This window comes from Oryzias latipes, chromosome 3, assembly GCF_053564925.1.
Source record: "Oryzias latipes strain Hd-rR chromosome 3, Olatipes_Hd-rR_3.1".
Lineage (NCBI taxonomy): Eukaryota > Metazoa > Chordata > Actinopteri > Beloniformes > Adrianichthyidae > Oryzias > Oryzias latipes.
In genome coordinates, this window is record NC_136239.1 from 6611512 (window position 1) to 6628423 (window position 16912).

The 16912-nt window shown below is 46.5% G+C and overlaps 1 long non-coding RNA gene across 2 annotated transcripts in view; it reads right to left on the minus strand.

Moving 5' to 3' along the window:
- Positions 1–1530: 1530 nt before the first annotated feature.
- LOC144990922 (uncharacterized) overlaps positions 1531–16912 on the minus strand; it is a 102651-nt gene continuing 87269 nt past the window's right edge. For both annotated transcript variants that reach the window (XR_013654786.1, XR_013654785.1), the window contains exon 3: positions 1531–1687. This is a non-coding gene — a long non-coding RNA (uncharacterized LOC144990922). The remainder of the gene's footprint in view (positions 1688–16912) is intronic.

Genomic DNA, 16912 nt, shown 5'->3' on the forward strand with positions numbered 1-16912 from the left:
TCAGAATTCAGCCCATATCCCTTTTTTCCTAAAAAATAAAATTATGTGTATTTTCCACAAACCAAGTGGAACACAGAATCGATTTCTGATATTTTTCTGTAAAAGATTAGATTAGATTTGTTTATTAATCCCACGAATGGGAAATTTGTTGTGTTCTTATGGGTTAAAGAAGGCATTTCTAATCAGTCCTCTTCAGTTCTCTGTGGGGCAGCAGTTTCTCTCATTGTCCTTAACTCTCACTGGCGGCTCCAAGTCCCAGCGGAGCCGAAAAGATAGAAGCGGCAGCTCAGAATCCCTGTATTACAGGAAAATAGGTTCAATAAAATAGCGGGGGATTTTGTAGCCACATTTTTTTCTTGTATCTCCAACAGAAATTTTCAAATGTTAATACAAAAAAAAGAAAAATGCACATGGCACTTTTTATTTTGAGGCAAAAACGGCAGGTACTCAAGCACCCGGCCCTAAGTGTGCTGTGCCTGATCCCACGTATTCATGTTTGTGTGCACGGGGACGTGCCGGTCGGAGTGACGGTTGGCAGAAAATGTCTTCTATTGATACTGTAAATTTGTATAGATACGCTTAAGACTTGTAAACAGTTGTGTGGATGCAGCGTGATGTAGTGTGTATGTGTGGGTATTAGCATCAATGCATGTTAAGTAAGTTATATATAACCCTCATCCCATGAACTTGTATTATCATCCGCCTAAAATCACCATTTGCACGGCACTGAGGTTCACTGGGAGGCTGTTCCACAAGCAAGGTCTATAATAACTCAATGAAGTTTTGGTTCCAGCTTTAGGAATTACTAAGAGGCCTGTACCAGAAGACCTGAAAATCTGTGAGGGCTCTTATCCATAGCTGTTATGATGGCCCAAGACTATAAAAACCTTTATAAGCCAATGAAAGAACTTTAAAATTAATCCAGACGCGGGAAGAGAACCAAGCAAGGCAGGAAATGCCCAGGGTCATGTCACTCTCACACTCACCCTGATCTAGTGTGTTAGTGAGCTTGTGCCAAGGTGGCCTGTAAGCTCTGCCCACTGGCTCATGTACTGCTGTACCACTTGTACCACAGAGCATCTGAGGTCACCCATTCTTGCTTTAGCAGTCCACACCATCCATTTGTTATTTGTATTAGAGCAGATAAATTCCATCTCCCTTCCTTTAGTGTGTCAAATGTGACCTGTCCTCCATAAACTCAGCACTCTCACTGCAGTGGTGTCTGGGAATTGCTGATGTTCTTGGATGGCTTCATACTTTCACTAAATTTATCTTTTTACTTCCTCTTCAACAGCACAACATAAATCCCAGTAGAGTGCTTAAAATAATCAAACTGTGACTGTTCTCCTCATTTGTCCTTCGCTTAGCCTAACTGAAAACAAACCTGCTGTAAGAATTTCATGGTGTTACAAACTAAACACATGTCCCCAACACACAACTGGACAAAACGCAACAAATTATTCAAACATAAGGATACTGAGGACAGCACTGAAAAAAACGGGACGCCACAACCCATTGAAGGACCAGTGCTCAAGGTTTACAAGTTTATTTTTTAAATAGTCAACTTTAGCTCTTCCTTGACGCAGAGTATCTTCTTTCTCTTTTATCCCCGTCATGTTCTTCTGGCAATCAGCCAGTCCGGGTGAAAACCCTTCAATCAGCTGATCCACACCAGCTGTTCGTGTCGCTGAAAGAGAAAACAAACAGAAAAACAAACAGAATGGAAAGAAACAGAAAGAAATGGAAGGCCGTAACAACCCCCACATAAAATCAGGCTACAAAGCCAAAACATGAAGCGAGCTACATCAACGTTCTCAACTTCATGATCGCAACAAACTCTTATTAAATGAAATTACATGAGCATAAGAAAATCATTGATCCACCTGTGAGGAAGACCAAAGTTATGAACAGCTTCCGTGAAGAACTGCAGAGTTGTGGAGGCCACGTATGGAGTTAATTAAGTCTCAATAATCAATTCTAAAATAATGCAATATTATTTTAGAAAGCACGCGTTGTGTTTCACAAATGGACACCGTGTGTTTCACACACACGTTGTGTTTCACACACACGTTGTGTTTCACACACACGTTGTGTTTCACACATGCACCCTAATGTTTCACAAAAACACAATACATTTTTCAGAAATGCACAATAGATTCTTCACAAACATTTTTAGATATACTTGTAATATGAACTCACAGATCGTGCAAATTTTAGAATGTGCATTCACAAACCCGCTCTCATTTAGAAATTCACCGTAGAGATTTTTTTACGGTGAATATTGAGACTCCCTTCACGCTGCAGGTCAACTAATGTCACCATTGGCTAATGAATCTGTCAATCAAACTCATAAGAAAAGCAGGCGCGCTCGCTTTCAGTCAATCGAATGGCTCCTTAGCTTAGACTTTCTCCAGCTTCCACACTGATGTCAGAACTTAAGGTGCACGGCACACAAGCATGGCAGAAAAGTTTTAAAGTTATTACAAAGTTATTAGATTACAGCGTGAATGACCAGTTCCCGGCAGAAATCCTCCGAGGAAGATCCTGTTCCCGCTGAGGAGGAAGCATCTAGCTGCTGGTTCGAGAGCGATTGTGGCCGTTGACAAACTTTACGTGGACGGCCGGCTGTTCCGGGACCCGGAGATCACCCCCTGGCTGTGCTGAAGGCTTTCAGATCCGCGCTGAGAACATCTGCGCTGCCCAGAAGAAACCCGCTAAACTTACTTCAATGAATGGAAAACCTCGATCCACACCTCGATCGCAGGAAAACAGTCTTTTTTTTTTCTTCGTCACCTCAGTCCCACTGATGTTTCTATTGTTGTTTTGTTGTTGTTTTCGTTTTCCCTTCTATCTCTTTTTTTCTTTCCTTTACTCTCCCCCCCCCCCCCCTCTCCCCCCTCATTATATGTAAATCACCTGGAAGCAACTCATCCTCGGTAAGTATTTATTTATGCACGGAACGGGCGCGCGCACACACAAGCGCACACAGGGGCGTGCACATGCGATCCCGCACACACACGCCGACATACTGCAATCACCTCACACAGGCTCTCATAGGACGCACGCGACACGCAGCTCACATAGCCAGAAAACGTTCACGCGCACAGCGCTTCTCAATGCGGGCACGCGCACACGGACTGGTACACAAGCACTACTTAGCTTTACACCTTTTCAGTCAGAGCAGTTATGAACAGTCTTAACATCGTTAGCTGGAATGTGCGTGGACTTGGCTCTGAGCCAAAGAGACTGAAAGTGCTAAATCACCTGGATGGTCTAAAAGCAGATATAGCTCTACTGCAGGAGACCCATTTATCAAATTCTTTGGATCACCTTATGTGCTGCTTACAATTTCCAGTTATATACTCTGCCAGTTACAACTCCAAACAACGAGGAGTTGCTGTTTTAATTAATAAAAATCTTAATTTTACTCATAAGGATACAGTTACTGACCCAGAAGGCAGATTTGTAATCATTAATATATCCATTCAGAATAAGGACTTTTGTATAGTGAGTATTTATGGTCCTAATGTTGACGACTCTTCCTTCTTTCACAGATTCTTCACCTCACTCTCAGTTCACTCTGACTCCACAATCATTATAGGAGGAGACTTCAACCTTGTTTTGGACCCTGAACTTGACAGACTCAGCACAGCAGCAAATCAGCGTACATGGCGATCTGCAAGTATTCTAAAGCAGTACATGAATGATCTGGGTCTCTGCGACGCGTGGCGCTCATGTCACCCAAACACTAAAGGGTTCACCTTTTTTTCTCCAGTTCACTATTCACACTCCCGTTTAGACTATTTATTAATCAGTAACTCTCTTTTAAAAAATATTCAAAGCTCCAATATCCATCCAATTATTATCAGTGATCATGCACCAGTCTCTGTAAACATTTCTAGGGAAAAATCCACACCCTCTGGTACAACCTGGAGGTTTAATACGTCTCTGTTAAAGGACCAGGAATTTCTTGAATTCTTTAAAAAAGAGTGGGCAACCTTCTTAGACTTCAACAATACTCCAGACATCCCACCGTGCGTTCTTTGGGAAGCAGCAAAGGCAGTCATGAGAGGGAAAATCATTTCTTATTCAACGCACAAAAAACGCAAAGAGAAAGCAGATTTATTAGAATTAGAAAATAAAATCAAAACCCTGGAGACTGCTTGTGCTGCTTCTGCACAGGAACACATTCTGAGAGATCTGAAAAATTTAAAGCTGCAGTTAAATGACATCATTAATAAACAAACACAATTTCAAATACAAAGGCTACGACTTGAAAGATTTGAAAACTCTAATAAATCTGGCAAATTTCTGGCTAATCAGCTTAAAATTAACAGAGAAAAATCATCAATCACCTCTATTATGGACCAAACAGGAAATGTCACCCATGACCCGGTCAAAATTAATAACGCATTTGAAAACTTTTATAAAAACCTGTACACACCGCAGATCAATCCGTCAGAGCAAAGTATTGACTCATTTCTTAATAATGTAAACCTACCCAGGCTAAATGAGGATCAAATCACAAACTTAGATTCTCCGCTCTCGCCGTCTGAACTTCATGAAGCTCTGTTACTTATGCCCAATGGTAAAGCACCAGGGCCTGACGGCTTTCCTGCTGAGTTTTATAAAGAATTCTGGGAACAACTGGCACCAACATTTTATAAAACTGTCACATCTATTAATGAGAGCCAATCAATGCCACCTAACATGAACTCAGCCAACATAATTCTTCTTCTAAAACCAGACAAAGATCCCACTAGTCCTTCAAGCTATCGCCCTATTTCTCTAATCAATGCAGATGTAAAAATTATCTGCAAAGCACTAGCACAGAGAATAGAAAAAATCACTCCTCACATAATTCACTTCGACCAGACTGGATTCATCAAAGGCAGACACTCGGATGATAATGTCCGTAGACTAGTTAATATAATAGACTTTGCCACCATTAAAAACCAGGAAATGACGGTACTATCGCTGGATGCTGAAAAAGCCTTTGACAGAGTTAATTGGAAGTTCCTTATTGCTGCCCTCCAGAAGTTTGGTTTTGGAGAAGCATTCATCAATTGGATCAAAATATTATATCACAACCCCAATGCATCAGTTAGAACTAATAAACAGACCTCAAACAGGTTTTTTCTTGGAAGAGGAACCAGACAGGGCTGCCCACTCTCTCCTTCTCTTTTTGCTATATTCATTGAGCCTTTAGCTGCAGCAATAAGACAGAATGAGAGCATTATAGGAATAAAAACCAAACACAGCCATCATAAAATTAGTCTTTATGCGGATGACATATTACTGTTTTTAAGGAATTTACATTCTGTAAATGAAACAGCAATGATCATAAATGAATTCTCCTCCATATCAGACTATTCCATTAATTGGAATAAGTCTGTTTTATTACCACTCAACAGGAATATGGAACAAAGACTCACAATTCCAGTTAAAACAGGAAATATCAAATATCTGGGTATCTACTTTTCCCCCAAACTATCAGAACTGGTGCAGCTAAACCACACCCCATTACTGAAAAGCATACAGGACGATCTAACACGCTGGACCAACCTGCCTTTGTCCCTTATGGGCAAGGTAGCCACGGTTAAAATGAAAATCTTACCCAAGGTTAATTATCTCTTCTCAATGATTCCCACAAAACCGCCATTAAAATGGTTCAAAACATTAGACTCATCCATATCAAGCTTTCTATGGAACAACAAACCTGCAAGAATTAGTCTAAAAACTTTAAAATCTGCAAAAAACTGTGGAGGATTAGAATTACCTAACTTCCACAAATACTTTCTTGCAAATAGATTACAATACATCTTAAAATGGTTAAAAAATAATCCAGAAACCAACTCATGGTTAGACTTGGAACAGGCGTTATGTGGAAAGATCAACCTGTCACAGCTACCATTTATTAGCCAAACAGTTAAAAAACAGGATTGTTTCAAAAGCATTAAAATAAATGCCACCTTAACAGCCTGGTGGGAATTTCTCAAAATATCAAAATCATCAATTCAACCGTGCAAAATGACACCCATCTGGAACAACCCGGACATCCTTATTAACAAAAAAATGATTCACTTCCCAGCTTGGCAAGCAGGGGGCATAAAACAACTAGAGCACGTAATTATTGATAGAAGATTCATAACCCCCCAGGAACTTCAAGACAAACATGGAATAAATAACTTCTTGGAATATCAGCAACTTAAATCAAGTATTACTAAAAAGTATAAAATTAAAGACGACGATTTAAAGCTACCAGATGTAGTTACCACTCTGATTAATTTTTCAATGAATAGAACTCTCTCCAAAATATACAAACTTTTATGTAATTTAGATAACAATATTGCCCTTCCAACAAAAAAATGGGATGCAGATTTGAGCATCAGCACAGATGAAAGCTTCTGGTCAGAACTTTGTCTAAACACCTTTAAACTGACAAAAAGTCCAAATCTGCAGCTAATCCATCTCAAAACTCTTCACAGAATTTATTACACTGGACAGAGGATGTTCAAGATGGGTCTCAGTAACTCAGACATTTGCGAGCACTGTGATAATAATCTACCCGACAGCTACATGCACGCACTGTGGTTCTGCACTCCTGTCCAGGCTCTCTGGCAGCAGGTATGTGCCGATTTATCAGTCTGGCTTAAGGTTTCAATCACTGCCTCACCGTCACTTTGTGTGCTTGGTGACATGAGTGCCATCGATATAGAAGAAGGATTAGCATCTATCATTTTCATAACTCTTTGTATTGCCAAAAAAACTATTTTAATAAATTGGAAAAACAAGAAAAATATAAACATAAGTCAACACAGAAATCTGCTGTTTGATCATATCAGCTTGGAAAAAATGTCAGCCCAAAGCTCAAGTAACTTTGAAAGAATTCAGTCTCTCTGGTCTCCTGTGGTTGACTCCATGACTTAGGGGATGGGGGGCTTGGTCGTCGCTGCTCCTTGCCCTTCTGCCGTGGTTTGGGGTGGGGGTCGGGGCTTCCGGTGCCTGGCGGGGGCGGTGGGGGGCTCCGTTGGTCGGGGGGTCGGGTCCGGTGCCTGGGTGGGGCGGGCTGGGGCGCTGCGTGGTCCTCTGGGCTTGGGTGTGGGGGTGCGTGGTGGGGGGGTGGGGTGGTGGTCTGGCTTGGCTTGGGGGGGTGGTCCCTTTGCCTGTGCTGGGGGGGGTTGGCGGGGGGCCCTGCTCGGGTGGGGGGGGCCCAGCGGCGCCGGATGGGCTGCCCATCTGCACCTGGGGCTGGGATCGGCCCTTCCCTGGCTCTGGGACGGGACGGGACAACCCTCTCGGGGCCCCCGGTCGCTCTGGGTGTCACCCGCTTCGGCTGCGGGGTCTGGGGTGGGGTGGGGTGGGGGGCTTGTCGGCCCTGTCCTGTGGGGGGGCGTTCTGGGGGGGAGGGGGGGCCCATTATTAGTACGGGTCGGGGGGGCTAGCGGGTCGGGGTCTCCGCTGAGGCAATCAGTGGTTGCCTCGGCCGGTTGGCCTCCTCGGTCCCGTCGAGGCCTGACCAGAGCTCTTCTAGGGCCGGCGTCTGGGGGTGGGGGCCTGGGCTTGCTCCGGGGGGGGGCGACGCTTTCTGGCTCCTCTCTCTCTGTGTGGGGTGGGTGGTGCCGGGCCTGGGGTGTCGGCGCCTCCGGGGGTGGGCCCCTGGGCTGGGTGGCCCTGGCCCCTTTGCTGGGGGTGGGCTGGGGGACGGCTGTTTGACCACCGGGGGACAGTCTACCAGCTGTCCCCAACTTACCCCCTTCCTTATATAACCTCATATTAGGGTGAAGGGGTGGGGGGTCTAGCCTGCGATGCGCCTTGGGGGGGGGCTACTTGGGAGTGGCCCCCCTCCTATGGTTGCCGTATGGAGTGGCTCTTTCGGTTTTATTTGCACCTTAGACATGTAGGGTCCTTGGTAGGGGGGGTGCTTGGACATCACTGCAAGCAAGCAGCAGATGTCCTCCTGGCACCCTACCCGCCAATTTTAACCGCACCTTAGACATTTAGGGCCCCTTGGTGTGGAGGGTGAGGGGACATCACTGTGAGTAATCAGGAGATGTCCCCTTAGTGCCCTACTCGCCAATTTTAACTGCACCCCCCTTAGTACACACACCCCTCCCCCTTCAATATATACATTCAAACATAAACACACACACATGCACACAAACACCCTCTCAAACACCCATACACGCACACACATTTTACAAGGAAGGTGGGACCTGGGTCCATCTGTCCCCTACCCCTTCCCTGGTGGGGGGTGCGGGCCCCTTGGCGATGGCGGCCGTGTCCCTTGGGTGCCGGCTCCCTGGGCCCGGCGGTGCTCTCTCCGCACGGTGGGGGGGTTCATATTACACCTGAGCCGGGGGTGTTCGTGTCCCTGGGGGGTGGGTCCTGGTCCTTGCCCCTGGGCGCTGGGCCCCGCCAAACTTCCAACATGGCCGAGCCTGGTCGGGCCATATTTATAACATCCCTTGTGGGCCGCCCTTTTTTCCCCGGGGTTCCCCCCTCCTGGGCGGGGGCGGCGGGCCCCTGCCTTGCTCCTACCTGGACCAACCGTGGGCCGGGTGGGTGGCTGCCTGGAGTGCGGAGCGGGTCTCCCTTGGGGGGTCCTGGCTCGTACCTGGGGTCGGGGCGGGGGGATGCCCGGAACTCCTGGGTGGTGGTGGGGTGCTCGTCTGGGGCTGTGGGCGTCCCTCTCCGGTGGGGCCCTGCGTTGGGCTCTTCCGGCGCGGCGGGGGGCTGCTTTCCTGGCTGGGCTGGGGCGGCGCTCTCTTTCCCTCCGCGCCTCCCTGCTCTCTGGCTCTGGGGGCCTCGCGGCGGTCCGGCTGGCCCTGGCCTGGGTGGCGGTCTTGGTCGCCCGGGGGGCGGTTGTTCCCTGCCTGTTCCCGTGTGGCGTTGGGGGAATTCCGGCTGCCGCTGCTGCTGCGGCGGGGGTATGGGTGTGGGGGTGGCTGGGCGCTCCTCCTCCTTCTTTTCACATTCCACCATCCATTTTAGAAGAACATAAACACTCACCTGAGCACAGGTGTTAGCTCACCTTTGCACTAATAGTTTGCATGATTGAATGAATGAAAGATTTCACACTAGTTGGTTTAAAGGCATAGGTATGCGTTCGTGAACACTATCTGTTTTGTGTGCATGTTGACATGTGGACATTTTTGCGGCTAGCAGGTGTGTTGATAATTTTTGAGTGTGTGTGAACAGGCCCCGCCCTTTTTGTACTACATTTGAACCGTACCGTAACGATAAACAACCAGTAAACCTGTCTGCTCTATGCTGCTTCATGGTCTTACCCCCCTTCCCCTCCTATTATCACCCTCCTACCCCCCCCTCTCTCTAACGTCCCTCTCTCTTCTTCCCCTCTTTCCTTTTCCGTCCGGTCCAACACCAAAGATTTTCAAACATGATTGAAATTAATAAATTTTGGCCTCAATTACAAAAGGGGTTTATTCAGACATACCTTTGGTTTGTCTGAAGATGAATAACCCCTCTTGTTAAAATAAAATATGTCCAACACAAGAGGCCCTCAGCTCTCATCTGTTTGCCTAGCTGTTGGACAGGACAAGTTAAAAAAAAAAAAAAAAAAAAAAAAAAAAAAAAAAAAGAAAAGAAAAGTTTTAAAGTCCAGGAGATGCAAAGTCCACTAGTTAGAAGTAACAAAATCAAATCAAACATTATGATTAAAGTCTGTATAGTAACTCTGCACTGCAAATTTTGTCAATCTACCTAAGATTATTCATCTTAAAACTAGTTGTAAAATCTTATCAATCTTGATTTTAAATGAAAACAACAGCATGTGTAAGATTATTGAACTTGATTTAAGAAAAATATGCATTACCTTTCTTACTTAGTTTGTAAACCTAAAAATGAGTCCTTTTACATGCAAAACAAGAAAAAAACACTGCAATCCACAGATGACGCAATCATAACTCTTCATATATTTTTGTAAATTTTTTTCAGTGGAACATTCCGGCGGGCACAAGCAAGAATGGAAGAGTCCATTATGACTAGTTGAAGGGGGATTAATGTGTTTAGAAGAGTTGCTTTAACTAAACTGGTAAAGCAAACACCTTATATGCAGTATAACGTATATATTTTCATAGTGATAGCATAATGAAGTGTAACACACACAAAAAATGAATTTTATTTATTGGATTTTTGGGATACCTGTCATGGCTAACCGTGATGAAACAGACCCAGTCGCTGGAACCCGGAAAGAAAACACAGGTGAGAAATAAAGTTTTATTTTCTCTTGGTCCAGTGTGGTAGTTGGTGTAGCGGGAGACCAGAAGATGGCTCGTGGCGTGGCTAGAGGTTTGTCCGTGGCTCGTGGCAACACTGGAGGATCCGACTGTGGCTCGTGGCGTGACAGGAAATTTGGCAAAGACTTGTGGTGAGTCTGGAGGTAGGCTGACGCTTGAAGCGTGACAGCAGGATGTGAGGTTTGGATCCGGGAGAGCTGATGAGTCAGGCGACCACTCATGGTAATGATATCCTGGGAACAAGGCAGAGAGCATGGCTAAGGCAAAGGCATAAATACATGAACTAAAAAAACTTGGCGACTAAACTATGCACCATCAGGGGCAACGAACTGGCGATGAATACTGGGGCTGGATCTCCTTATGATTTCAGGCAGGTGATGAGGTGAGTGGTCGCAGCTGTGTCAAATCAGGAGCCAAGCAGAGAGGGGAGGGGGAGGAGAACTGACCGAGGCACCATGACAGTACCGCCCCCTCAACGATCGCCTCCAGGCGGTCCAGGACGGCGATCTGGGTGAGCCAAGTAGAAATTCTCGATGAGTGATGGATCCAAAATGAGAGCAGTCCTGGATCTCCCACTCCTCAGGACCGTAACCCTCCCAGTCGACCAGGAACTGGAATCCATGACCCCGACGCCAGACATCCAAAACCCGGCTATCCCTGAAGGCAGGGGAGCCGTTGATGACAGGGGCGGACGGCGGGGAAGCGGACGGCGGGCACAGAGGACTGTCCAGAACTGGCTTAACTTGTGAGATATGGAAGGATGGGTGTACCTTGAGAGCCCTGGGCAGACGGAGACGGACGCAGGTAGGGTTGATGACCTTGTCGATGACGTAAGGTCCAATAAACCGAGGAGCCAGTTTCTGAGAGGTAGCTTGGACGGGAATGTTCCGAGCCGAGAGCCGGACCCTTTATCCAGGTTGATAAGCGGGTCCCACCACCCTGCGTCGATTGGCAATGCGACAGTTGCCAGACGCGTTGACAGCGCCGTAGATGATGTTGGACTGAGGGCACAGCCAGATTGAGTTCCTGAGACGGAAACAGAGGTGGGGAGTACCCGATGGTGGCCTCGAACGGAGACACCCCAGTGGCCGTGGAAGGATGAGTATTGTGGGCATACTCGATCCAGACCAGAAACTGGGACCAGTCCTGTTGGTTCTACGCCGCCAGACAGCGAAGAGCCGCCTCCAATTCCTGGTTCGCTCTCTCCGCTTGGCCATTAGATTGGGGGTGATATCCGGAAGTGAGACTGACCGTGGCCCCAGAGGGAGAACAGAATGCCTTCCAGACTTGGGAAACAAACTGAGGGCCACGGTTGGAAACAATGTTGGAGGGGATGCTATGATGCGGGAAAACGTGGTTGACAATAATAATGGCAGTTTCAGTAGCGGTGGGTAATTGGGACAATGGAATAAAGTGAGCCATTTTGGAGTAACGGTCGACAATCGTGAAGATGACAGTGTTGCCTTGAGAAGGGGGTAAACCAGTAACAAAGTCTATAGCCAGATGAGACCATGGACAGTTAGGAGTGGACAGGGGATGAAGTAGTCCAGCCGGAGCTGAGGAGGACGATTTGGAACGGCACAGGTAGTGCAGGCAGAGATATATTCTCGGACGTCCTTCTCCGTAGAAGGCCAGAAATTTCTGTTTGAAATTTCTGTTTGCCAGAAAAATCTCCTCCGGATAAGATTAAGGGTCAAGTGCACACCTCCATGACACGCCAACCGGGATGAATGTCCCCATGAGATGACATCAGACCTGAGTGAAAATGGTACAAACAGGGTGCCCCTGGGGCAAGGTGGGTGATCAGGTTCCACACCTTGAGCTTGTAGAACCCGGGTTTCCACGTCCCAAGTGAGATTTCCAACAACACAGATAGTGGGTAGAATGGTGGGGGTGGCACGTTCAGTGGGACAGAATTTGCGTGAGAGGGCATCCAGTTTAAAATTGCGGGTTCCTGGTCTGTAGGTGATTGTGAAACGGAATCGATCAAAAAAAAAGAGACACCAACGAGCGTGCCGAGAGTTGAGTCTTTTGGCGGTTCTGTTAGTCCAGACCATAAACGGTTGATCTGCTCCTTCCAGCCAGTGACGCCACTCCTCCAGAGCCAATTTGATGGCCTGCAACTCCAGATTGCCGACGTTATAGTTCTGTTCTGCAGGTGAAAGTTTGCTGGAGTAAAAGACACAGGGTTTTAATTAGCATAAACTTTCTTTATTTTGGGAAAAAACCACAGAGTCGGAGGCATCAACCTCAACAATAAATTGTCTTGACGGATCGGGTTGGATAAGAATACGGGCCGAGACGAAGAGTTCCTTGAGGTCGATTAAGGCTTTTTGAGCCCCTGGGGTCCATTGAAAGGGGTGGCTAGTGGATGTGAGCTGCGTGAGGGGAGCAGCTATACTACTATAGTTCCGAATGAACCGACGGTAAAAATTTGCGAATCCTAGGAATTGTTGGAGCTTCTTGCGAGTTTCAGGAGGTTCCCAGTTCACGACGGCCTCTATTTTAGAGAGATTTGGTCGGATGCGACCAGCCTCAATGATGTAGCCTAGGAATTGCACTGTGTCCACATGAAATTCACACTTCTCATGTTTTACAAAAAGTTGATTTTCCAGGAGTCTTTCCAGAACTAATCGGACATGATGCTCATGTTGCGTTTGGTTTTGCAAGTAGAGTATTGTCCAAGTAAATGAATACGAAATGGTTGAGAAAGTCTCTGAGGATGTCATTGACAATCCTTTGGAATATGGCAGGAGCAAAAGTTAATCTAAATGGCATGACTAGATATTTGTAGTGTCCCAGAGGTGTGTTAAAGGCTGTTTTCCACTCGTCTCCCTCCTTAATACGAACGAGGTGGTAAGCATTTCGTAAATCCAGTTTGTAAAAGATACGAGCTTCTTGAACTGAGTCAAATACGGAAGTTATGAGTGGGAGAGAGTATTTATCCTTAATTGTGATTTGATTCAATTCGCGGTAATCGATGCAGGGGCGTAGTGATTTATCTTTTTTCTCTACAAAGAAAAAAGCCTGCCCCCACAGGAGATGAGGACAGCCTGATGTGTCCAGGGCTTCTTGGATGTAACTTTCCATGGCTACTTTTTTGGGACCAGATAGATTGAATAATCGCCCCTTAGGAAGGGTGGCGCCAGGTAACAAATTGATTGAGCAGTCATAAGGGTGGTAAGGTGGTAGAGCGCTTGATTTTGCTTTGCGGAATACGGTTTTAAGATCGTGGTAACATGAAGGGATTTTGGAAAGATCCACCTCACTGGTCTTATCATGGGCGCAAAACGATACTGTGGGAATGGCTGACTGGAGACAGTTGGTCATGCAGTAGGAACTCCAATTGACTATGTTACGTTGAGATCAGTTGAACTGAGGATTGTGTAGTTTTACCCAGGAAAACCCCAATACAATAGGGGTATGGGTGGATTGAGTCATGAGGAATTGAATAGTTTCTCTATGGTTACCCGATGAAATGAGAAGTAAGGGTTTAGTGCGATGGGTGATACGAGACAGATATTGACCACCTAGTCCGGAGGCTTCAATGGGTATTTCCAGAGGTTCTGTAGGTAGAGATAGTTTATTGACAAGTTGTTGGTCAATAAGAGTCTGCTCGGCACCGGAATCAACAAGGGCACGTAAATAAAAAACCTTGGATTGCAGACAGATTTTGACAGGAATGAAAAGGAAGTTGCTTTCTGTATTATCAACAGAGTGGCCCACCCGCTGCTTGTCTTTTAGCGGGGGGGCCTGGAGTTTAAACGTAAGGGGCATAGTGAGACAAGATGGCCCTTGTTTCCCGCAATAGAAGCAGGAGCCTTCTTCCCGACGTTTAAAACGTTCCTCTTCTGTTAGCTTAGAGTGTCCGATTTGCATATCATATCATTATATCATTATATCATATCATTGCATATCATTATCCGGTTTATAACTTTTATTAGACAGAATTAAGAATCCTGAAGTATCAATAAAGAACATGACAAAGATGAATTACTTAATTATTATGTAAAACATAGATATAACTGTAATGGTGCCTCTGTCAGACTCCTCCCCCTCCCCTCCCTGCTTGGCTCCTGATGAGACACAGCTGCGACCACTTACCTCATCACTTGCCTGCCTTCTTATGGAGCTCCAGGACCAGTATTCATCGCCAGTCTGTTGCCCTTGATGGTGCATAAAATGGTTGTCACGTTCTTTGCCTTTGTCTCAAGCCTGCACCTAATATCATGCTCTCGCCTGTCTCTAGGAATCCATTGCCACGAGTGGTCGCCTGAGTCTGCTGTTAATCCGGAACCCAGCTTTGTCATTATCACCGGTTAAACCACGAGCCTCTGCCGATCCTTCAGTCCACCACCAGCCTCTGCCAAATCTGCCATTCACCACGAGCCACGGACGAAGCCACCAGTGATGCCACGAGCCGACGGAACTCCTCAGTCCTCGTCGTGGGTCTGCTGCTCCTCATACTCACATCTGATTCAGAATCCGAACACTAAATCCTTTTTTAACAACTTCAGAACTCTCCTGTGTTTCCTTCCGGGTTCCAGCGTCTGGGTCTATTCTGTTCCGCTAGTCATGACATAACGGACTGGCCAAACTCCCAACCCAGCTGACCTGGAAGGACTTCGCCTTGCCCTTTCACAACAAGGAGCCTTCCTAGAACTTCACTCCAACGCCATTTCAAGGATTACTGCTCTTGAAGAAGATCTGCTTTCTCGGACACTGCATATCATAACAAATCCCTCTGGTCACTCCCTCATTCCAGTTACTTCCTCATGTTCCGGCAACAGTCCCACTTCCGCTTCCGGTTCTGCCGAATTTCCGGAAAACTTCCGACTTCAACCGGAACCGTTTTATGGTGACGTTGAAGCCTGCGGTGGTTTTTTATTACAAAGTCAGCTGATTTTTCAGCAAGCCCCCAGGTATTATCAGACCAACCTCAGCAAAATCACTCTGATTATTAATTCCCTCAGAAACAAAGCTCTCTATTGGGCCCAAGCGTTCTTATCAGCCAATCCCATTACACACCTTTCATATGACCGCTTCCTCAGTGAATTTCGCCTAGTCTTTGATCAACCCCGTAAACAAGAGGAAGCTACTCGACGTTTGTTAAATCTCAAACAATGCAATCGATCAGTCAGTGACCACATTATTGATTTTCGCATACTAGCGGTGGAAGCTGGATGGCCGGACTTAGCTCTCAAAGGCATATTTTACCAGTCATTAGATGAAAATATCAAAGACCACCTCTGCTCTCAACCTGAAGCACGCTCTTTCGAGGAGTTAGTTACGGCGGCTCTCCGCTCTGACATTCGACTACGTGAGCGCCAAAAAGAACGCACGCCAATCCCCCATCGTACTAACTAATATAGTATTTCCCCTGTTGAATCCGTGTCTCGCACTGATGGTCCTGTCACGAACAAATCTCCGGAGGAACCCATGCAAATCGGTCACTCGAAACTCACTGAAGAGGGAGCCAGCTTCTTTTTCGTCGAGAAGAAGGACAAAACGTTAAGGCCCTGCATCGATTACCGGGAACTCAATCAAATTACCATCAAAGACAAATACTCTTTACCTCTCATAACATCTTTTTTTGACTCCGTTCAAGAAGCCCGGATTTTTACTAAGCTCGATCTCAAAAACGCTTATCACCTCGTCCGCATAAAAGACGGTGATGAGTGGAAAACTGCTTTCAACACACCATTGGGCCACTATGAATATTTAGTCATGCCGTTCAGTCTAACTAATGCCCCGGCTGTTTTCCAAAGGATGGTAAATTACATATTACGCGATTTCTTGAATCGGTTCGTTTTTTCATTTATCTGGATGACATCTTAATCTATTCTCACAATCAAGCCCAGCACGAACACCATCTCCGTCTAGTCCTGGAGAGACTTTTGGAGAACCAACTATACGTTAAGCACGAAAAATGCGAATTCCATGTCCCTACGGTGCAGTTCCTCGGTTACATCATTGAGGCGGTTCGCATTCGTCCCCACCCCTCCAAAATAGAGGCCGTCACCAACTGGGAACCCCCCGAAAACCATAAGAAGCTCCAGCAATTTCTCGGTTTTGCTAACTTCTACAGACGTTTCATCAGAAACTACAGCAGCATAGCCGCCCTTCTCACACGTCTAACCTCCATCAATCGTTCCTTCATGTGGTCCACTGAAGCTCAACAGGCGTTTGGTAAGCTAAAGGAACTTTTTGTAGGGGTACCCTGTTCATGCCATCTTCCCTTCGATCAGACGTCACCTCCTGGGGCCATTCCTCTCGTGTGGCGTGTCATGGTGGGGAACCCTTAGCTTCATCCGGAGGAGGTTCTTTTGGCCCTCCATGGGAATACATCTCTGCATGCACTACCTGTGCCCGTTCCAAGACGTCATCCTCTGCTCCGCCGGGGTTACTACACCCACTCCCCACTCCCAATCGTCCGTGGTCTCACCTGGCTATTGATTTCGCCACAGGGTTACCTCTTTCTCAAGGTAACACCGTCATTGACCGTTTCTCCAAGATGGCTGATTTCATTCCACTCCCCCAACTTCCCACTGCCACTGTAACTGCTAACATCATGGTTGACCATATCTTCCACCATCATGGGATTCCTGCCGACATTGTCTCCGACCGTGGCCCCCAGTTCTTTTCCCAGGTCT